At 38.3% G+C, this 23,578-nt stretch overlaps 1 long non-coding RNA gene across 1 annotated transcript; it reads left to right on the forward strand.

Annotated features, from left to right (window-relative positions):
- Positions 1-8,514: 8,514 nt before the first annotated feature.
- LOC139714797 (uncharacterized) lies at positions 8,515-10,449 on the forward strand. The gene is made up of 3 exons (XR_011709758.1): positions 8,515-8,875; positions 9,585-9,679; positions 10,316-10,449. It is a non-coding gene; the product is annotated as an uncharacterized lncRNA (long non-coding RNA).
- The last annotated feature ends 13,129 nt before the right edge of the window (positions 10,450-23,578 follow it).

The following is a 23,578-nucleotide window of genomic DNA, read 5'->3' on the forward strand; positions in this document are numbered from 1 at the left end:
CAATGAATAAGGACAAGGAAAAGAACATCCAAAAGAAAGAGACACAGACATACCAAAAACAACCACTGGTAAGCGCAAAAATCATGACTAAATGTAAAACACGATTTGTGCATATAATATTCTGCGTACAAGTATGCTTAAGGCAAGCAAATTTATACGTGTCATTACAATACTGGATACCTATGGAAATACTGTACAACCGTGAATTTTGATTTGATTCTTTGCCGAACAATACAAATTGCAAATCCTTAAAAACAATTAAAACAACTGAGCCCCTGCCACTACACCGCACAACAAGGAGTGGAAGAAATTATGAATTTGTGTAGGAAAATTTTAACATCGATATCAAAATTGATGTCTTTTGGTAAATATCATTTAATTTGTTTCATTAATACAAAAAAAACAACTAACTAATCAACAGATTTCCAGTGGGTGAGTTTGTCTACTTAAGTATTAAATCGATAACACAAGTTTAGAGGATCGTTGCCAGACATAAAAACTCTAATTGTGTAGTTACCTAATTCAATGAACTAAAAGTGGTGGATACATTGCAGATGTCATTCGTATAAATTATGAATATAACAAAAGTCCCAAAATGGATCCCCTGGGCACTCCATAACTTATAATTTGTAATTTGTGTTTGACTTCATATGACTATTCATACATAATGGCCTGACTCCACGAAGGTAGTACAATCTTTGTCCATGGTTAAACCATGGACAAAGACCATAGTCTTGTATCAAATTGGGGCGCCAAACCGGCGCAGAAGTGTCGCATGGCCTATTTCGTTACGAAATCATTTCGTTGAAGAAATGACTGATTTCGTAACGCAATAGGCAGAAATAGGCGGTAATAACAGGCGGAAATAGGTAGTACAATCTTTGTTCATGGTTTAAACTATGGACAAAGATTGTACCACTTACGTGAAGTCGGGCCAATGTATACAAGACGGATAGATAGATAACAACATTGCACCTGTACACTCACTTCCACCCACCCAATTCACGCCATTACTTTCGAATTTCTCTTTTACATGTATTTTTCTTAGAGGCCGTCAACATTTTAAGCTTCTGCTTACGTTTGCGGTCTCCTGCATTATTCTTCCCTTTTTGTAATTCATTTGTTCGTGAGCAGGTCCGTCAAAAAGAAACAATTCGTAGAGATTGTATTACGTGCTCCACTTATTGAATTTTTTCATTGTATTAACTTAAGAAAAGAAGTGAAATCAAATAAAAACGAATACAATTGAAAAGAGAAATAGCTGATAAATTTGATTTTTGTTAAAAAAATCTATACCGTATAGAATTATCGTGAATTTGTCAATTGTATCATTCCATCTGTCTTCCCCCGTACTTCTCTTTCCCTCATGTTGTATAGAAGCCTTCAATGCGAGATGGCGGCCACGATAACGCTTCTCTCGATTCCGATGACTACTTGGAGCCAAGTCCTGGAATACAAGGTATACAGAGTGACAAATCTCATGTTTATCTTGATCTGGACGAAAGCTCCCGCCAAAAATACCAGGGACTGATGTTTAATGATTCCTCGAGCCACCGACTGAGCGAAAAGAACGCCTTCGAGGACGATCAGAAGTATTACGAGATCGACCTGGGACGCGAATTGAACCAATACGAGGAGCTGGAGTTGCAGCGACATGGAGCAGAACAGAATGAGCTTGACGCCGGTTTCAAGGAAAACACTGAGCATGAAGAAAATGAGACAATGAAGGGACAAAAGTGCTCGAGAGGAATTTGCATCATCATGATTGTGTTTGTCATCCTCATGGCAGGCCTAATCGGCCTTGTAGTGTTTCTCCCCTTCAAATTCGTTTGTAAGTTAGAAATGTTCATTGGTTCGCTGGTTCGCATATTTTGTTTCTCAAATCAAAACAAAATAGAATTACATTTTTTTTAGTGTGTGAAAAAAATAAACAAAACCAAAACATAATAAAATTGCAAGGAGTAGTACAAAAGGGGGTCATCCCACGAGACCGACAACCACGAGTCATACTGTCCACGAGACCGACATCTAAAATAGGTCCATGAGTCATACAGCCCACGAGTTATACGACTCACGAGTCATACAGCCCATGAGTTCGATACTACGCAGAAAAGGCTCACGAGAGTGACACTCGGCAAAGAAAGCTCTGGAGACTGACACCACGCAAAGAATGTTCACGAGACCGACAGGACGAACAGCCCCATCTACAAGTTAATTACAAGTATGTACCTGTACAGGGTATTCCACGAAGGGGAAAATGACATACTGGCGGGTGAAATTTCGTCTGCACGCTATCGAGCGAGAGATTGTAACTAATAATGAACAGCACCATCTAAATATCAACGACATCAATTATGTAATTCTACACGGGTGGCTTTTAGGGGGCAGCTTTTCACGACGGGGAGCGACATTGTTACCGATTTTTTTTTCGATCGTTTTCTTCATGGGACCCCCCCCCCCAAGAAAAAAAAAATAAGAGAAGAATGATGTATGTTTAATCATAGATCTTTTACTTGATGTCGAGCTGGTGGCCCGTATAGCTCGTGGGCCTATTTTACTTGATGTCGAGCTGGTGGCCCGTATAGCTCGTGGGCCTATTTTACTTGATGTCGAGCTGGTGGCCCGTATAGCTCGTGGGCCTATTTTACTTGATGTCGAGCTGGTGGCCCGTATAGCTCGTGGGCCTATTTTACTTGATGTCGAGCTGGTGGCCCGTATAGCTCGTGGGCCTATTTTACTTGATGTCGAGCTGGTGGCCCGTATAGCTCGTGGGCCTATTTTACTTGATGTCGAGCTGGTGGCCCGTATAGCTCGTGGGCCTATTTTACTTGATGTCGAGCTGGTGGCCCGTATAGCTCGTGGGCCTATTTTACTTGATGTCGAGCTGGTGGCCCGTATAGCTCGTGGGCCTATTTTACTTGATGTCGAACTGGTGGCCCGTATAGCTCGTGGGCCTATTTTACTTGATGTCGAGCTGGTGGCCCGTATAGCTCGTGGGCCTATTTTACTTGATGTCGAACTCATGGACTTTGTCCACTTAGTATCTAACTCATGGGTTGTATGACCCGTGGGTAGTATGACTCGTGTACTGTATGACTCGTGGGTTGTATGACTCGTGGGCTGTATGACTCGTGGGTTGTATGACTCGTGGGCTGTATGACTTGTGGGTTGTATGACTCGTAGGCCGTATGACTCGTGGACTGTATGACTCGTGGGTTATATGACTCTTTTTATTTGTTTGTTTGCTTGTTGTTTCTTTATTTGAAAGCATGCAGAACTGAGTCATAAACTATATCTGCGTGCAAGCTAAGTAAACAAGTCACATCGCATTGGAGACTAATGTCAAGTTTAGAGTTTATTGGCTCAAATCAATCATCTCACCTAAACGCTAGACAGAATTCCCTAACAGGATTTTCAGCAAGATGATAACCAACTTAGCAGGTACATAAAACAAGTACATATTAGACATACTAACACAGTTTGAAAAAGCGGAAATGAAAAAAAAAAGATCTGTAGTTAATTGTAATGCTAATACAATACCAATGTTATTACTTTCAACACAGTCCATTCTCCTGCTTACTGTTCATGTAGATGTCATGATTTCCCACATTATTAAAAACTAATTACGTTGAAAACAATTACACTTCTTTCCACCCTTTCTATACACTTCAGTGATTACAACAGATGAAGTTGCAGTTCCAGAACCAACGTGTAAGTTTTTTTTTTTCGTATTGATTTTGCTTTTACAAACGGAAATTCCGGGGTTGGTAAAAGAAAAGAGTATAAACATGTTCAGATTAACATCTTGGTTATGATTCAGCGCCAGTTCACTCCATTTCTGATGCTTTACCCTTGAATGAAATCAAAATTAGTGAAAGCTATTTTTTTATGTATAAACATCGATATGCAGCATACTGTCATTTGGTGCCGTGAAGACACATGCTCTATTTTCATTTTGCTGAAATGAATTACTTGAACACCACATTGCAGATGATATGTTGCCTGTGTCCGAATATTCTATTGCCTTCTCCTTCTGGAACTTGCAAATTTTCAAGAAAAAAAGAGTGTACGACAGCTATTTTACAGTAGCTGCCATAGCCGTTGAAGACAAATGGGCTCAATATCTTGATTCATTTGAATGCAATTGTCAACTTGCATGCACATTTTTTTTTTCGTCTGTTTTCCTAGTCTTAGCAAATTTTCAAGAAAAAAAATGCATCTTTGGTGGCCATTTTGAAAAATGGCTGCCATTTCCATTGAAGACTGAACTTTTTTTTTCTTAAAAATCTACGATAGAACAATATATAAATCAATCTTTAATGTATATAATTGTCACTCCCTGTGTAAGAAATTACATTTGTCTTTCCAGAAACAAAATGGCATGTATGGCAGCCATTTTTAAACTCAGTCAATCTAATGGTGGCCTAGTATCTAAATTTATGCCCACATACCATATTATTTAGTATATGTACATAATAGTCGTGACGAAGGAAGAGGGCTGCTAGCGATCGTTGCTGTAGTTCACTTATTGCCTTTTATTGCTACCAAGCTTTTGACCCTTTTACAGGTATTCGTCAGGGCTTGCACACACAACCTAAATGGGTCAATTCCTGGCCTGACTAGCATTAAACTAGTCGAGCACGGTTAGTAAAAATTGCTTTACGAACATGATGATAGTAAAATGCGGCAATGCAGCTAGTAATGCTCTGCTGGATTAAATCAGGCCATGGTTTACTAACCCAAAGCTAGTCAATCAAGTCTGACTAGCATAAACTTGTATGCTGTACTAGTTTGCAGTGTATACGCCAAGAATTAGTCAAAGTGGAGGAACTAGTGTAAAGCTAGTCGAAGTGGAGAAACTATCATAAACTCGTTGATCTTACGAAAACAGCGCATGTTAGTAAAACTGAAGGAACTACCGTGAACTAGTAAGTCAAGCTGGCAGAACTAGGGTGAATTCCAGTGAATACATATTTGAATGCATTTGGTTAGGCCAATAGAAATTGAGAATTCCCCTGTCATGTGTTTACTTTAAGCCAATCACCAGCCGCAATTTCCCCTGGTTTGGGAGCGGGAAGGTTTACCTGAGCGACGCGTCTGTCGCCTGTGCGTGGACGTACTGTGTGCATGTGTATACGATGTGCTGTGCGTGTATTATATGCATAGGATTTACGTGCTTGTGCAATCGTGAGAATCAGAGCCTGGATGTAATGGACGTGAGAAAATTTCTGTCTTCAAATGGAGTGGGGCGGAGATATTATTCACATTTTTGAAGGTAAGCAAACCATAGATCGATCTAATTATAACTTGTTGAGTTTTTCCAGTATTATGGGCTACTACCTCTCCGTAAACGACCATCTAAGTTACCTTACGAATAACCCCGGGCCAGGGACGCTCCTTGTAACGTTAGTGTACACAGTTAGCTATGGGGCTGGTCGCAGTTACCTTACCATAAACACCTAACAGCTAGAATCCGAGGCCGAAACTCAACTGTTAGGTGTTGGAATCTAATACTACAGTAATACTTTGAGTCTTTGTGCATGTTGGGATGGGGCTCGGCCTATTCGCGGACTATAAAAAGTCTTTAACTTTTTAACGTTAGAAACGCATTTTTCAAACAAAATAGAGTCTAGACCAGGTTATGATTTTCAAAATTAACAAAAATGAGTGACGAATGTAACCGTCATTGACATTGTACATCTGACATTGTAACTGTGTGAGGGGGCTACTTGTACTTTTGTAGGCACCTATAGAGCGAAGTTGAAAAAATGCCTCTCATGATACATCGATCATCAGGAGCTATCTTCTAATAGAGTTCTAAAAGTTCTAACGTTAACATTATGTGTTTCAGAAAATGTTGGGACACACTAAACTCTGAGTCTAAATTCTCCAGAACGTTAGTCGTAGGCCTAACGTTAACTACTAACAGTGTAATGTTAGATCTTAGAGAAACTAATAGAACTAGACACGGTCTAGTCTACATGTACTTAAGTTGGGGTTCTACCGAGGTAGGGCTTACTCTTTAACTGTAAAAGTCTAACCGTTGGCGTTAGTCTAAACAAGTCTCACAACCGTTGGCGTTAATTGTAGGCCCTACTCATTTATTCTATTCCAACTAGAACAGCATTAACGCGAAATAGGCCTACTATTACTAACGGGTTAGGCCCAACTAGTATTAGTAGGTAGTCTAGAACTCCGGTTAGGTCCCCACTCACCCTTCACCGCTATAGCTGGGGACTTCTTTCAACCTCCATAGACTTTGCGCATTAGTGGAGACACACACGCAGAAGAGAGGGGACCGATATCACGATTTAGCCCTAGAACGTAGTAGAAGCAGAACCTAGACCACATCTAGGGCCTACATTGAACGGTTTTCCAGGATAAGCTATATCCTAGGGCCAGGTCCGGTTCTCATTGCGGTATTATAGACCTAACGTTAGGCCTACAGTGCAGTGGTATGAACTCTACATGGACTACAAGCATAGCATCATGCACACAGAGATGATCACTGTAAAGTATGTATAGGGAGACGTCTGGTCGAGTTTAGACCACGGTTAGAGATCGACGTATATAAAGCTGTGCTATAATTAATCCTATTTTAACTGGGAGGGGGGTCAAATTGACCCCCTTCTCGACATTTCACGCCACGATTCCGCAACGCGCAAAGATTTTGCCGCGTCATTTCATGACTTTTTTTCATTGAAGTCTCCCGCATATTTTGAGACCAAATTTGCGATGTCCGGGTACACCGTTTTGACGTTACGCAATGTTTTGCATATGCATGTCAACCTGAAAACAGCTCAAATTCATGATTTCTGTGCAAATCCTATGCAAATTGTGGTTTGTTTGGTTTTTTTTTTGTTTAATTGATATAAATTAGATTATTTCAACTTTTAACCATTGAAATTAATCAATTCTAATGTAGATAAGCTTGAAAAAGTGCCTGCAACAAATTTTGGAAAAAAACCAAACAAACAATGGAAAACAAAAGATCGAAAAAACAGTAAAGTACATGAAAAATTAACAAAACAATAAAAAAACAAAAGAAACTGATTTTGACTGCGCTATTTTTTTAAAAGAAAATTGTTTGATGTGTCTTGAGGAACTCTGACACAAAAATTTAGCAATCCTTCAGTCTTTTTGTTGGAGTTGTATGTAAAAATATAATTTCATGCATAAATTTGCATAATTAATTTATTCAAAAATATAAAATCAACATTTTTTCTATTGTATGACCGTGTAATCTTGTAGTTGACATCCGGCTCTATTTTCAGGCAAAATTTTGCGGCGATCGCGTGATCGGCGGCCGAGATCTGAAGGGGGGTCAAATTGACCCCCCCCCCCCCCCCGTAAAAACTTGGTCTCCAATAGCCCAGTTGAAATAGGGTTAATGCAATAGACTAGAAGCGTCTAGAAACTCTACATTGCTATTGAGTCGACAGCCGAATCATTGACACTGTGTTGCCAGAAGGTGATCTCGATACGGTAATAAAAAAAAAAATGGTGAAATTTGGTGATTTATATAATTGTGATGACCTATGTAGTAAAAAGGACTTTTATTTGCCACCACATTCGAGCATCCACACAGCTGGGAGAATACCATAGTGCTATTGCACTCCCACGTCATGTGTGGCAATCAAAGTAAGAAATACGATGCATGCACTGTTAAGTGTTAGTCCACTGTGACATCACACTTCTAGCTGAAGATCAACGTGCTCACACATCATGGAGATCGATCCCCCTTTTAGCAGACGACAACGGGTACTATATTTGAACATAGTTTTTTATGAAAGTTACAGGTGACCTTAGGCATTGAAATTTGGCAGAGATCATCTTTGGGTCTTTCTAAATATGCTGATCGATGTAGCTAAAAAGTAATTTCTAGCTTTTCTATTGATGCACGCTTAGTATTTGTGTGGACAAAACGGAACTGCATATTGTCTTGTGGAGATGAGTTCTAAATCCATTTCTGAACATTGTGTTTTCATGCTTTCCTCCAGATAAAAAGACGTAACATGACAGTTCTTCGGGAGTGATGGTGATTTAAAGGAACTCGGTATAGGGGTCATCATTTGGAGAACGAAGACAGATTGATAGCTGTACAGTCTCTGTCACACCACGAGGGTGCAGATCACCAGATTGAAGAAGTACATGTAACAGATGTGGCCAACGACTAGCCATTGAATGCATGGTTGACGAATGCTGGAAACACCGGGCCAACATCAGCGAAGGAGCCTCTGAGATATGGACTTCCATTGCACTAACCCTGCTGTAAGCTATTCTGTTGTTTTCCACGATGATTAATGAAGGGAGACTAGTTTGAAATTGATTCACATTTATTTTACATTCTAGAGTCTCAGTAATTACATAAGAGGCTACATTAAGAGACTGAAAGCTTTGTTGGTTTTGTTTTGTTTGAAGAAATGATTTTCAAGTATTAATTATTCTTCATGGAGCAGTTTTGGAGCTGTCCTTCTCTCTGAAAATGAAAGCCTTGAGAGCTTAGTACTCGTATTTAAGAAAAATGTGTACTTGCTGTATCGACAGAAGTGAAAACCATGTTATGGTCAGTCTTGAGTTGTGTAAGTAGAGCTGAACGTTGCTTATGGCAAATATGTATATTAAATGATTTTGCACTTCAAGTTTATAATGTAAACTGGAGGGACCTATTATCCTCATGCCATAATTTGTATGATTTGTAAAACCTTTAAATTTTACTTATTTGCCCAGGAATTCAACACACACATCACTCCAAGGGGGAGGAGATACTTCAATAGCTGATGGAAGGAGCTCTGACTGCTCCAAGGAGACACCTGCTTATCCAGATCATCGTAGCATATTTCTTGTTGATAATGGAAGCAGAAAACTGTACAGCGTAAGTTCAATTGTTTGAATACTGGTCTGGAAAACCAGTTTCCCATTGTCATGTCTTGTACTATACATTTCCATGCAATATAGCACCATCTAATTTGCCTGTTCACTTTTGTTTTTGTCTTCTCAAATATAGAGAATAACAGTCTAAAATGTGCTCCCCCCCCAAAAAAAAAAAAAAAAAAAAAAAAAAATGAAGGGACCGGTAAGTATAACGTTGTAAATGAAGTGATGGTTATAGATTTAAAAATAAAGACTGATATACTTGTATGAAACATGTAAACAGAGTGTACCTACAAGACTCCGCGCTGACTTATTTTCTTGGTAGCCCCATTGGGCCACATGTAAATGATAATAGTCCTAATACTTATGATATAATTATAATAATGATGAATAAAAAAAATGGAAATTGATTTGCCATAAAGTTCGATGGATAATCACATCTTGTATTTTTCTACTAACTGTGCACATCCACACTTAACCCATCTGCATGAAATTTTCATTTGTATTAACTGATATTTGGTGTAAGAAGCACATGAATAAATGTACTTGAAACAGCGGTACTGAATAGCAATAGAAATTAATGCCAAGAAAAAAAAACATGAAAATAGTTCAGCCCCTTAAAAGATTGAAATGAGGGTCAATTTTTTGATGTTATATATTTGCTTCGTAGAATATGATTAACATTCTTCTTGCTTCCTTTTTAAATTCAGATACCCAAGTAGTGAGCAAAAGACGCGTTGAAGCCAAGGCAGTTGCGATGCAGTACCCCACTTTGTGAGACACCACACAAGGTGCACAAGGATATGTAAGTTTATACTCATAAGTTTATGTGATCTACAACTTTTTAGCCCTCTTTAGCAGAAAGCTTAAGTGACATACATGGTATCTTATTCATCTAGCTTGCAAAAACTTGAACATTTTCAACTTTTCTCCAGAGATAGTGGACAGAATTCAACCATACTAGGAGTTGATCATCCTTGTTTAGTTAGGGGGCAAGGACCCAAAGTTGTTCAGGATATGGTCATGAGCCCCCCCCCCCCCCCCCCCCCCAAGAAAAAAATGGCCTTTACAGGGAAATTAATTGCATCTATGTCTTAATTAAATCATTGGGCAAATATACAGGCAATGTGGGGGCTTTTGATAATCTTTGATGTACATGTTCATAGATGTCTAATAAATTTTGTGTGCAGATTGGTCTGATTCCATGACTTAGGTTGGATGTACGTAAACTCCAACGTAACGTAATGTAACGTAAGCTCCAACATGCCAGTTGCGCCGCTCATTTATTATAAACCTATTCTCGTTTTCTTCCATAAGAATGCCACTACATGTATTTCTACTGCTATCAGATCTTCATCAGTTATAGTCAACTCTGTGCCAAAGTGAAATTTGTTGAGACTCGAGAAAAAGCTTTGACCTACAATGCATTCTTATATTTCAGGAGTACCTGTATGACAAGGATCTCGGGATTCATTGAGTATCGTTTGGAGACCTTGAGGAGCTATGACACCACTCATCAACTCAGGCAGAGAGAGAGTAGTTGCAGCTCCCACCAAGCCCCTGACTGAACACAATTCCAACGTTAGATACCATCGGTGTATAGGCCTACGTACATATCCTTGCTTTTTCCTCTTTTGAGATACATTAAATGCTCCTCTGAAGTTGGAACTTACATTCTTGTTGAAGAGTCAGCCTCATCAGGCTCATCTGTAGTTGAACATGAAGCTGTTACCAGGACGTACTGCAGCACTTCAACACTAAAAGTAGAACAGGGCTCGTCGATGAAAAGAGTTTGTTTTGAAACTTCAAGCTGCCCTGAAAACAACCTTATTATAGGGAAGATTTTATTTTCCCAAACAACTGGCAGTATTCACCAAATATTGTGATGACACAAAACGATCCAAATTCTGTATGTTCATCCATGCTTCCTTCCATGTGTCCATCTGTTACAGTTTCAGTAACTTTTTTGAACTTCAATCGTAACCAAACTTGGATAATAGGTGCACTATGGTAACTTTCCCCTTATGACACACTTTGAAGTCACATGACAGGGTCAAAGCCTCAAAAGTCAAAAAACAAGGTCATTTGAGGTATAATTGTTAGTTTATTTTGGTTAACTGTTTCAAATTTTGTCAATTAGTGCTAGTTGATATTTAATTTGAATATTAGATGATCAAATATCAGTAACACAATAAACTGCCTTTAGTCAGAAACTGGCTTTCTGGTGAAAAAAAAAATTGATCTATTTTTAGGACAGAGACTGGTCGATCCATGTACTGTTTTCAAAATGTGGTCTTAACAACTGCTAGTGAAGTGGGTAATGTTCATTGTGTCTATTTTAAACTCAACTGAGCCAAAGGCTTGAGTGAGCTATTGCGATTGATCGCTTTTTGTTCGTCATGCGTCGTGCATAGACTTTTACATTTTCATCTTCTTCTCAAGAACTGGTGGGCGGATATCAACCAAACTTGGTGGGGATCATTCTTAGGGGGTAGGGACCAAAAGTTGTTCATGTGGAGCATGTGGCTCAGGGGGACAGCCCCAAGGGGAAAAAGGGGGTAATCTTTAAAAATCTTCTTCTCCAGACCCCAAAACAATGCAGTTAATATGTTATTTGTAGATCTATACATTTACCTATAAAGAATATAGTTTGTTCATGGAAAGACCCAAGTTTCGGTGGTGGGGGCCAAGGGGAAAAAACACATGTCCATCTTCTTCAAACCGGAGTCCAGATTTCAGTCAAACTTGGTTGGGATCATCCTTAGTGGGTAGGGTCCCAAGGTTGTTCATGTTGAGCATGTGGTCGAGGGGGGGGGGGGGGGGGGGGGGGCAAGGGAAGATGGGAGAAACTTTTGTGCTCCAGATCCAAAAGCATTATAGGCAAGATATGGTGTATGTGGATATCTTTATAGGTGAAGAATATACGTTCATGACAATGCCTCAATACCTATGATAACCTCCTTGGAGCTCGGGGGGGGGGGGGGGGGGGGGCAGAGGATAGGGCCCCCAAGAGAGGAAAAAAAAATCTTGCTCTCCAGACCCGAAAGCATTACAGTCAAGATACGTTTTAAGTAGATACCTTAAAGATAAAGAATATTCATGAAATGTTGTTCATGACAATACCTCGGAAAACCCCTTTGGACAGACTGTTTTGTGTACTAACATCGGTCTTGTACTAGTCTGATTTCATACCTTGATACCACCTTCAGAAATGCATCCTTTCTGTACAAAATGGCATGATATAAAAAGAAAGTCAAAATCTGAAATTTTTAGAGAATTTGTTCCGTTTGTTGTATTTTTAGATCAGATTAATACATTACATGTACCTACATTTGTATTGGATGTTACATCACTGCAAGCCTCATTACATCTTATTCTTATGGACAGTAATGTGTTTGTGTGTGAAAGTTTATGAAATATACTCTGTAATAACGAAATTGTATAGGAACCACACACATTATCTCAATGAGTTATTACTATATGCCTATGTTATAATCATTTGTAAGAAAGCAACCAGAGTCAGATTTCTCTAATTAAATTCCAAAATACATGTACTGTACATTTAGTACACAATCCTTGGGAATGAATTTCTGCTTTAGTTTCAGACTTTGCCTTGCGGCTACTCCTTGACACAGATTTTGAGTTGTATAGCCACATATAATTTATAGTTCTTAATACACTGTACAATAAAACATGCGTTATGAAGCTGAAATAATGAGAAGGATGAGAAAGACTCAAATCAAGTTTGTAGCCCATATTATAACAAAATTATGAATTATAATAAATTTGCTCTCATAGTGTTAAGTTGACTTGGTCATATGATTAAAGCTTTTGTGACTTGATTGGAGATAATTATCATTGAGAAATTTATAATGCATTTGGAGTTGGATTATTATACCTGTCCTAGCTGTAAGAAAAAACCAAAATCAACTGCCTAGTTCCTAGTATAGCAAAGTTATTCACATAATTAAAAAAATCGCTCCCATAGACTTTATGTGTACCGTTTCTCTCCCCTCTCCCCCTCACCTCCCCCGCACCTTCATCGTTTTTTTTTATTCTATCACTTGCCGTGTCACAATTTCATGTGCTTAATGAGCTCATATAACAATGAATCATATTTTTTTTTTTTTTTTTTGTCCACCCTTTTGGGTTGCAAGTTCACAACACATGGCCATTTACGGGTTCAATTTTATATAAATGTTGTATATAAGGAGATATGCAGTTGTAGAGCTCGACTCTTGATTTATATCATGCTTCCCATTGTGCATTGAGTGTTTTTATGTAACCCTGTATATTCATATGTTTATTCAATGCTGCAATTCAATTTCTTTTCAATTATGTAAGATTCATTTGTGATATTCATGATGCCTACATTAATTTGCTGCATTCGTTGGATGAATAAAATTTGAGATTTTTAACCTGATATTATTGCTTTTGTTTTAATGTATTTTCGTCACAGTTACATTATCTGCATACATGTAATTTCATTTCAGATTCATCTCCGAGACCTTGACTAGCTTTCGCTTGTCACGCATGCTGCACTAGGTTTGGTGAAAGCTAGTCAAAAGGGCCAGACCAGCAATAAGCTAGTCTAGCTGTTTGTACTAGCTCTATGTTAGTGTAACTTGACACCATCTACACTAGTTTAAAGCTAGTCGTTTTCTAGTCAAGCAGCAATGACTAGCCTTACTCAGCATAGTCCAGCATCCATTACAAGTCTCATGCTAGTCCAGCAGTCATGACTAGCATGGAAATCCAAAGCTAGTAACTTAGTTCAGCAGACATGACTAGCTTTGTGCTAGTCCAGCACTCTTTGACTATCTTTTGCCTAACTAGTCCAGCAATCACTACTAACATGATGAGTAGTTTTATGCTCATTACTAGCTTGATTTCCCTAGTCCAGCAGTGTTAACTAACATCATGACTAGCATTATGCAAGTCCAGAAGTCATTACTTGCCTTGGCTTACCAAGTCCAGTAGTCATTACTAACTTCACGGTAGTCCAATAAGCAAGTCAAGCTAGCATTACTAGAATAACACTAGTCCAGGGTGACACCATCTGGACTAGCTTCTTATTAGTCCTGCCTACCAATTTAGGTTGTGTGTGTGGGACGTGAACACAAAAGCAACCATTTTTTCATACACTTGTACAGAACTAGAAAAGCACTCTGAGAGCGGAGACCTCCGCCAAGCAGCTGCTATTAAGCGATGATCTTGGTCTAACAAGACAAAAAGTAAAGAAAGCCAAAAAAAAAAAAGTAAACAGCAGCATAACTTAAGGTGACTTTCACTCCACCAGAACAGCAATATTACATACATTGCATTCACGGTGGTGAAAGAAATAGTATGTTAGCGGTATTATGTCATAAATGCACAATAGCAACCGTTGTAATTGCAATGAAATAATGAAAAATGTATAAAACTAAATTAAATTGTTAGAACAATTTATAACAAAGCAAACTGATTACCTTGTTTAAGGCGTTGGGAAGTGTGCGGCTTAGGTATGTGGAGAGAATGAACGGGTTCGCAAGCGTAATGTGGGGAAATAGGGGCGGAACCAGGAATTTCGTTAAGGGCGCACTGCCCCCATTTTTCTTTTCGTTTTTATTTCTTTGTTTTGATTAAAAAAAAATAAGGGGGGGGGGGGGCGCCTTGATCCGCCACGGGAATAGTGAAGTGTGAGAGTGTGAATTGCAGCGTTTTGAGCGTTGATGACGCGAAAAACTTGTTTTAGCCTTATTCTATTCAAGTGTTAGCAAATTGGTTGTTTTTTTGTGTGTTCATGTCTCAAGTCCTGACGAAGACCTGTGAAAGAGTCGAAATTTTGGCAGCAATGAAAAGCAATAGGTGAACTACTGAAAAGTCCGCTAGCAGCCCTAAAGTCCTAAAGCCAATTTCACTTATGTATGTATGTATAAAGAGATCTCTAGAGAGAGAGAGAGAGAGAGAGAGAGAGAGGGGGGGGGGGAGTGAGGGAGAGAGGAGGGGACGGGGAGAGAAAGTGAAACAGTCTAAACATAATCATAAGCAAATTAAACCATTTTGCCTCCGTGAACATGTCTGGGCAGAAGAATAACTAACAATCGCATTTGGATTTTCATTCGTCAGATAACGTGATTTCCTCGGCAGTTGCAACGATAGATATGCCATACGATTCATCTCTTGATAACAGTTCGAGCCCAGAGTACAAAGCATTGGAAAGCAGTTTCAACGATCTTGTGAGTTCTTTGCCTTCTAACATTTTGGTAGAGCTACCAGATTGTACGCACGCGTGAACTGTCTTTGGAAAATACCCTGTCCTTGTGTGCATTACAATTTGCAAAAGCTGCACCCTTAAGATGGGAAGATCTTGATAGCCAACTTCCTACAATTTTGAGCTATGACCACCAAACTCATCGACTAGGAAATTACATGACTTAGATATGTCGGGCAAATTCAAATATGGGTGAAGGTCAAAGTTTGAAAGGTCAGTGAATGTGTCCCGATAGTCACTTTAATCACAATATTGTGGTGCACTCTCACTATCACTTTCCACAGATTTGAGCTATGACCACCAAACTCACACCACAAGTACATAAACTAAAGATACTATAAAGCTTGAATATGGGTGAAGTCCAGTCTAACAAGTTTCAAGGTCAAAGTGGTCATTGAACTTTGCCTGATAAGCATTTTGCATAAAGTATTGTGGTGTACTCTCAGTAACTTTTTCACACTTGCACCTTACTAGCAGACATGCGATATGTGTACGAATTTGTTTTGGTGTGATGTAGCCAGGTGATTAACCTTTATTTTACGAAATAGCATGTCACTTGTCAATTTATTTTCTGTCTTTTATTTTTTTTTAATTAAAGGTTTACGTCAAGCCTCCGTTCTGATCTGTCGAAATCATCTCTTAATCAAATCAAATAATAATGAAGGACTGACAAACTTCCTCTTTTTCGTCTTGAACACTCGTTTATCCCATGTGAGCAAGATAACATATCAAAGATGGTTAACATCTTTCCCCGGATATAGCCTCATCTATGATTTTAAAAACGTAAAACACCAAGCTTTAAAATGTTTCAAATGTGTGGTATTTGTTGATGTTTGTTGATAAATACGTGAAGGCAATCATGATATTTCTTGTGAGTATGTTTAAATGTTATTCTCTGTTAACTAGTTCAATCGCATTTAAAACATAGTTCCCAGTGATAGCGCTGAATGTATAGGATGTCGAAAAGAATTTAAAAAAATACGACTCTGTGTGTACACAAAGAAGAATAACGACATCGTATAGCATTTTTTAAAAATATTTTCGCAGATAAACGAAGCCTTCACAAATGCAGATATAAGCGGAACTTATGAAGGAGTAAGAGTACATGGCTTTTCGTAAGTACGATTTTCATAAGACTATCAATTACTCTTGTTTTTTTTTTTTAGAGCAGAAACATCTGTCAAGGGTATGTTCTCAAGTTCCCATAGTAATGCTCATTGAAATGGAAATCATTAATTATTTTTGTTAGTCTTTTTTAACCTATGAATAACTGAACCGCCCTCGGATTACTCCCTAAACCACCCGAAACCGCCCGTCCGCTTTTTAAAAATAGTTTTATGCTTTACTTTTTTATTGTTTTCATATAGAATACATGATTATTAATTTGATAGAGGTCAAAGGTTAACAAGAGTATGTCAGCATTATTTCTGTGACGCACAAGTCTCTTGCTAAAGTCTTTACAGGCTTTCAAATAAACATAACTTATAAAAGACACAAATAAACATGCAGTGATCTATTTTGCATAATTTCGAAAGTTGTCGAAATGAAAGTAATATTGCTGTAACTTCCAGGGAACAGTAAGACATTATGTAAGGAATTTCGCAGCTGCTAAAGGGTTGAATTAAGCTTTTGTTCTTTCTTCTTCGCTCATAAAGAAATTATGTCCTTATTTCCATATTGTTGTTTGTCTGTTTTTATTTTCCATCTGAGAAAATGGCTGGATAGCCCATATTCAGCTGCACTAGCTTATGTCCTATCTAAGGGACATATGTGTTTTGCCTCTTATTAGAGGGGATAGGATGATTACACACAACATTGCTCAGTTAGACTCGGGAATTGAACCAGGGTCCTTTAGATCTGGAGGCAGACGCGCTATATCGACTGAGCAAATTAATTCCCAATCGTGTGAAAACTTTATTCCCTCGTGCCTAAAAAAAAACTAAAAAAAACTTAATTTAAGTAGTGTGTTCATGTAGGCCTGCCAGTGTTAAATTGCGAATGTACTCGCTGTCATCGTTAGGATTTTGACACAGTCATATATATATATATTTTTTTTTCATTTCACTTGCTGTGAATAAGACAAGTATTGGGTTTGACGTTTTAATACATAAACATCCACCAACTATACCCCCTATAGGCACGTACGTGACCATATATAGCCAAATGGCATGAAGGAAGGCAATTTACCTGAACGAATCATGAATATCATTTGTTTTCCAAATGTTTACCTTTTTGTGTATCCGATTACTTGTCTCCTCTCTCACATCATCACAGACCAGTAGGTATCATGGTCTACTTTGACATATTCATCACCATTGAGGTAGAGGAGCTTCCCAATGCCACACCCATTAGCAACCCCGCCCTAGAGGTCGCCTACGTTGAAGCCGAAGTGGAATCAGAGGTCGTTAAAGTTTTGCGAGTCTTGATCATGGACAACTCTTTGCGCTTGCCAATAATCGCTGTCAACGTAACAGAGACCAATGCTGGTAAGAAGTTACCTTGGGCATTCTGGACATGCTATAGATACTAACCATTAACTCATGGAGGTTTGGACTACAAAATCAGTGCCGGTCAACCTTGTTTTGGAGTGCGGAACTTTGCTGTAGGAAAATCCCGTGAGAAGGTAGTAAGAGGGGATCTCGTGTTGTGTGTTCATGACTGTATGGATGAAAAGCTGGAACTCTGGACACAGCTGAATATGGCGATAGTAATCATAGATGCGGTGTAAGATTACCTATCCTTCTCTTTCAAAATGGTTTGTAACATACATTCTTAGTCATACCATGTATTATGACCTATTAAGGTATTTTTTCAGTGATTTCGTGGCTTCTTCATATCTTTTATATAAGAAATGGAAATAAATGTTCTCTCTTCATTGAACGTCCAAGGTAGGTGCGTACAAAAAAAGTTCGATTTACAATTAGAAGAGAGTCGACATTTCTTTCCAGACCAGACAACACGACAACATAAGTCTGAACCCTCTGCGTGCAACATTTGATACGGATTTAATAATAATACTTCTTGTGCTGGAGGTACACGTGTGTTTATTACCTCGTTCAATCACTTTCTTTGTCCTTCAGAGCCCCTTCAGATATCAACACAGGAAAGAACACAGTCATCTACAGCAACGGATCAGACGACAACTCTGCTATCTACGACTCAAGAAAAAGGTAAATATCTTTAATACCTTCCTTCTGACTAATATCAGCTTCATTATGGATTCCATTGTACAATCCCAACTCCAAACCTACTGTGGTATATTCAAGTACCATCTCATCTCAAACATGCAAGTCTATCGTGTAATACTCGCTGGATATTTAGTCAGGAGTGAGGAAATAATGATAGATTGCATGTTGAGAAGCTATTAAAGTGGTGTGAATGCTTGCTGAATATTGAAAGAAAAGGTAATTGACAGGCTCAAGTAGAACTTTTTTTAAAGATTAAAAACATTCATGCGTATAAAGACAATGTATCGTGATTGGTAACACAAATTTATTCTAAAGGCCTCCACAAAGTAGACTTACTTCAGCTGACTAGCCTACAAATTGAAATTTGAGGGGAAAATATTGGGGAATTTATTCAAAAATAAAAGACGAATCCAGCAGCTAGTGATAAATGGCTCTTCGAATATTTCTAAGGTACACCCAGTAACGCCATGCAAGAGTCTGCGAGCACTGGATCATCTGGGGTTATTGAAGAGAAGAGCACGTCTTCTCCTACACAGACTTCAGCAGCACAGACAGAGGGTCCTTATGTGTCGTCCACTACGAGAGAGGTGTCTGAAACCACTCCCGGTGGGATCAATCTAAGTAGGCCTACTCACTCCGGGTCGACGATGAAGTGGATATCGACGGGTATGGCATTAACTCAGATAAGTCTTGTTATGCAGTGTTATAGGCAGCAATAGTACAGGTGAAGCTGAAGTGGCATCTCGTGTCCTAGGAAATGAGACACTGTCAGGACTTTCTTTCTCAAAGGAGAACGAAACCCAAACATATCGGTATATAAGAATGAACACACAGAACATCCCCATATACAATAAGGTATATATATATATATATATATATATATATATATATATATAGTATATATATTATGTGTGCATGTGTGTGTGTGTGTGTGTGTATCCCCTCATCTCCCACTTCTGAGTAATATCATTACGTTATACGTAATCCTTTGTATCATGTAGGTACAAACCCCATGATTATATAGTTTTAACTCCACATCTACTTTAGAATATTCAAGTGCAATCTTATCTGACCTGCAGCTATTTAAAACTTTAGACATGTTAGACCCCACCACAATAGCGCTGATCTTCTAACACTCCTCTCTGCACAAAAGTCACACACTATAGACAGAGGCTATAAGATTCGACTTATCGCATTAAATATGACAGATTGCGTGCTGAGAAGCTTACTCAAGTTAGTGCTCCTTTCATATTCGCTGAATATTAAATCAGGTCATTGCCAGGCGTATAAGGACAATTACATTGTATCCTGATTGTTAACACACATTTGTTTTAAAGGCGTTCACGAAATAGAACGATTTTCAATGACTACCCTGCAAGTTGAAATTTGAGAGCTAAATATTGATGAATTGTTCAAAAATAAAAGACGAAACCAACAGCTACTCTTCGAATATTTCTGACTAAGGTACACCTAGCTACGCCTTGCAAGAGTCGACAAGCGCTAGGTCATCTGGGTTCATTGAGGAGAGGACCACCTCTTCTTCAACACAGACTTCTGCAAGACAGACAAACGCTCCTCAAATTACCCCAACAGGTAGAGGGTTATCTGAGACCACTCCCGACGGCAAAAAGCCAAGTGATCACTCCGGGTCGACGATGGAGAGGATATTGACGGGTAAGACACTATGATATTATATATATATACATATATATATATATATATATATATATATGTGTGTGTGTGTGTGTGTGTGTGTGTGTGTATGTGCGTGTGTGTGTGTGTGTGTGTGTGTGTGACCTCATCTACCCCTTCTGAGTAATATCAGGAAGGTTACGTAAACTTATATGTAGCATGGAGGTACACACCTCCATGATTGTACCATCCCAGCTCCAAACCTACTTTAGAATATTGAAGTGCCATCTTATCTCAGACAGGCAATTAAGCTGTAAACCTCACCTCAGTAGGGCAGAACTTCTCACCCTCCTCTCGACAATGGTCTTAGGCACTTACCCTATGGAGACAGAAGGATTGGAGTTCCACTCAACGAAGGAAATATGGTAGATTCCATGTTGAGTGGCTAACTCGTGTTAATACTCTTTTCTCATTTGCTAAAAAAATAATGTCAGGCTCTAGTAGAACTTTTTTTTTTAAGATTAAAGGTATTTACGCGTATAAAAACAATGTATCTCGATTGTTAACATGAACTTATTTTGATGGCTTTTACGAAATTGGAAGACTCTTGATAACTATCCTACAAACTGAAATTGAAATTGAAATTGAAATTTCAATTCAATTTAATTCAATTCAATTCAAAGTTTATTTCATTTTTCCACAAAACATATAATTCACTTCCTTTGATAACAGAGAATAAGATAAAAGGAACATTAAAGAATGAAAAGACTATACAATAATTGAGGAACCTTACAGTTAAGTGTAAGAGACAGAAGTGGTTGAAATTAAGTACATGAATAACCTTGGGTAAAGTGCGAAAAATGGAGGGACCCACTAAAAAGACAGAGCTTGTAGAATGTGGATCCCTCTGGAAGAAAACATCAATGGAAAGATGAATTGAAGCATCGTAATAAAAAAAAGAAGAGGTAGAAGTCTGGAAGCCCACTGGAAAATAGATTGACAGATGAATACACGTACATGGACATACAAACATGAAACGAGACAAGACAACAATTCAACTACTGGAAGAAAGGAGGAACGAGACAAAGCGGAATGGACAAGACTAACAAACAGAAGACAAAATAGCAAACAAAAGCGGACAATGGAGACAACGATCTTCTGCAGAAACATGTCAAGAGAAACAGATGATAGTGATATAGAGTCATACGATTGTAATAAAAAGAACTTCAGTCTCCTCTTAAAATAATATATAGATGAGGCATTCTCTGTATCATGATTCCAATAATTTAGGCCTACATGAATAAGTGTGTTTTTAGCAAAGATCGTTCGTAAGAGGGGTAAATGATATTCATTGGAGCGCCTAGGGGATATTCATGAAATGATTGATTTTTAAGGAACATAGGATCAAAAATAGACGGAAGCAAATTAATTATCTTTATACTTGCACATAAATTGCCCTAAATTAAATAAAAACAAATCTTCATTTTCAAAAAGCTTGTTAGAGGCAAACAACATATTTGTATGAGAACGTACAGGGAAATAAAAGATAACGCGGAGAGCTTTCTTTTGCAAAAGGGACACTTTTTCAAGTAAATTCTGATGCGTGTTGCCCCAAACTAAAACTCCATCATTAAGATGAGACGATATTAACGGCGAATATAACAAAAGTAATGATTTTTGTGGGGTAAAAAATTTCTGTCTATTTATCACATCTATATTACCCGAGATTTTAATCATTACAAATATTATCAACATGTGATTTCCAGGAAAGTTCGTCATCTACAATGAAACCCAAGAATTATTATAAATGTGATACTCTTTGTAGAGAAGAATCATCTAAAACTATCTAAAACTAGAATCATCTGAAACTACCAACCGTATTGCTAAAAAGTCATTATATTTCGGGTTTTTTTTTTGAGCATTCAGCGATAGCTTATTAGCTCTTTCCCAGTTTGTTACTTTCCAATATTGATTTTGTGAACGAGAAAATTTAAGAAGTCAGTGTTGATAAATTTGTTCGAAAAAAAAGAAAAAAAAGACGAAACCAGCAGCTACAGTTATAAAAAGCTCTTTAAATATTTCTGCCCAAGGTACACCTAGTAACGCCATACAAGAGTCTACGAGCGCTAGGCCATCTGGGGTCACTGAAGAGAGTAGTGCCTCTGCTCCGGTACAGACTTCTGCAGGACAGACAAACGCTCCTCAAGTATCGTCCACAAGTAGGGTGATGTCTGGGACCACTCCCGACGACAACAAGCCAAGTGATCACTCTGGGTCGACGACGGTTAAGACACTCACTCAGCTTACAAATAGCTCTGGCATAGGCAGCACTGGTACAGTTGAAGCTGAACTGACATCTCGTGTCCCAGCAGGTTAGAATTATTAACACTTTCCATCCCCAACCACCACCCCACCCATATATATGGATAGTATATGTAAATGACTATATATATATATATATATATATATATATGTATGTATATATATATGTTATGCATACAAAATATTTCAACACGTATGCCCCCTTTACTACTGCTTATTTCTGTATATTTTTGTTAATGCGCATGCGCAATTGTTTGTTGTTGTCATAGAAGAAATCATAACAAAAGAACGCTTTCATCCACTGAGCTGATCCGAGTCCAACGTTACCGGACACCCCGCACTCTCGCTTGTTTTGTGGATAATTAATCCACATTTAACACCAGTTAATATCGGTAAGTTTGAACAAATGTTAAGTAAATATCATTTTATTCATTGTGTGACAATGTGTGCAAATATTGATTATTTACAGAGTTATTTGAAGTAATTCTATTGAAATTTAGTAGGCACTCGGATGCTGAAGTAAAGGAGAGTCATTGAATATTGATAGATTACACTTTGTCGAATTCTAGCCGTAATGAATTCATTTACAAGGCTGAATGTGTGCCATCTAATTTAAGATAAAGAATTTCGTTGACATTCTTTGAGTAAGTGCATCTTGTTCAGATCTTTCCTGCCTCTCTGATGATATGATTTATTTGATGTTGCATTGTCAATGCGAAGGACTGAATTGTTGTAAATGTAGATTTATCTAACGTAAAGAATAAGAAATTTGTGGATTTTGCCATTTTCGTGTGCGGTGTGCCGGTGTCCAAATGCGCTATGTGGCTTACTTTTGGGGCACGCGCGGGGTAGCGCTTTCTCGATGCGCGCATCCTTGTAGGTGCACGCGCGTACCCCTGCTTGCTACCCTGGATGGGAATATGACGAAATAATGGTGTTATTATGACGTCAACAATACTGTTATTATTATGTTAACAATTATCTAATTAGCATATGTTGTGTATGAAATTCCTTCTGTTTAATAATAATTATTTACATGTCATCTACTTGACAGTGAGTAATGATGAAATGGATATGTTTTGCAGGTGGCTGAGGCATACTCTCGCCATATCACGGAGTTTGTCAGGACTTTGTTGTCTGTCTCCTGTTTTAACGGTAATTATAACCTTTGTAAATTGTAAATATCTTTAATACAATACTACGTTGGCGAGGCTTATATCCAATATGTTTTTATGAATATTTGTACCCTTGTTTTGCATAGGTCGCCAATAGTTTGTCACCTGATGTGAGAGGTTTTGCAGGTCTTTGC

This window comes from Diadema antillarum, unplaced genomic scaffold, assembly GCF_040938485.1.
Source record: "Diadema antillarum isolate AM-2024a unplaced genomic scaffold, OU_Dant_1.0 scf00000045, whole genome shotgun sequence".
In the NCBI taxonomy this organism is placed as follows: domain Eukaryota; kingdom Metazoa; phylum Echinodermata; class Echinoidea; order Diadematoida; family Diadematidae; genus Diadema; species Diadema antillarum.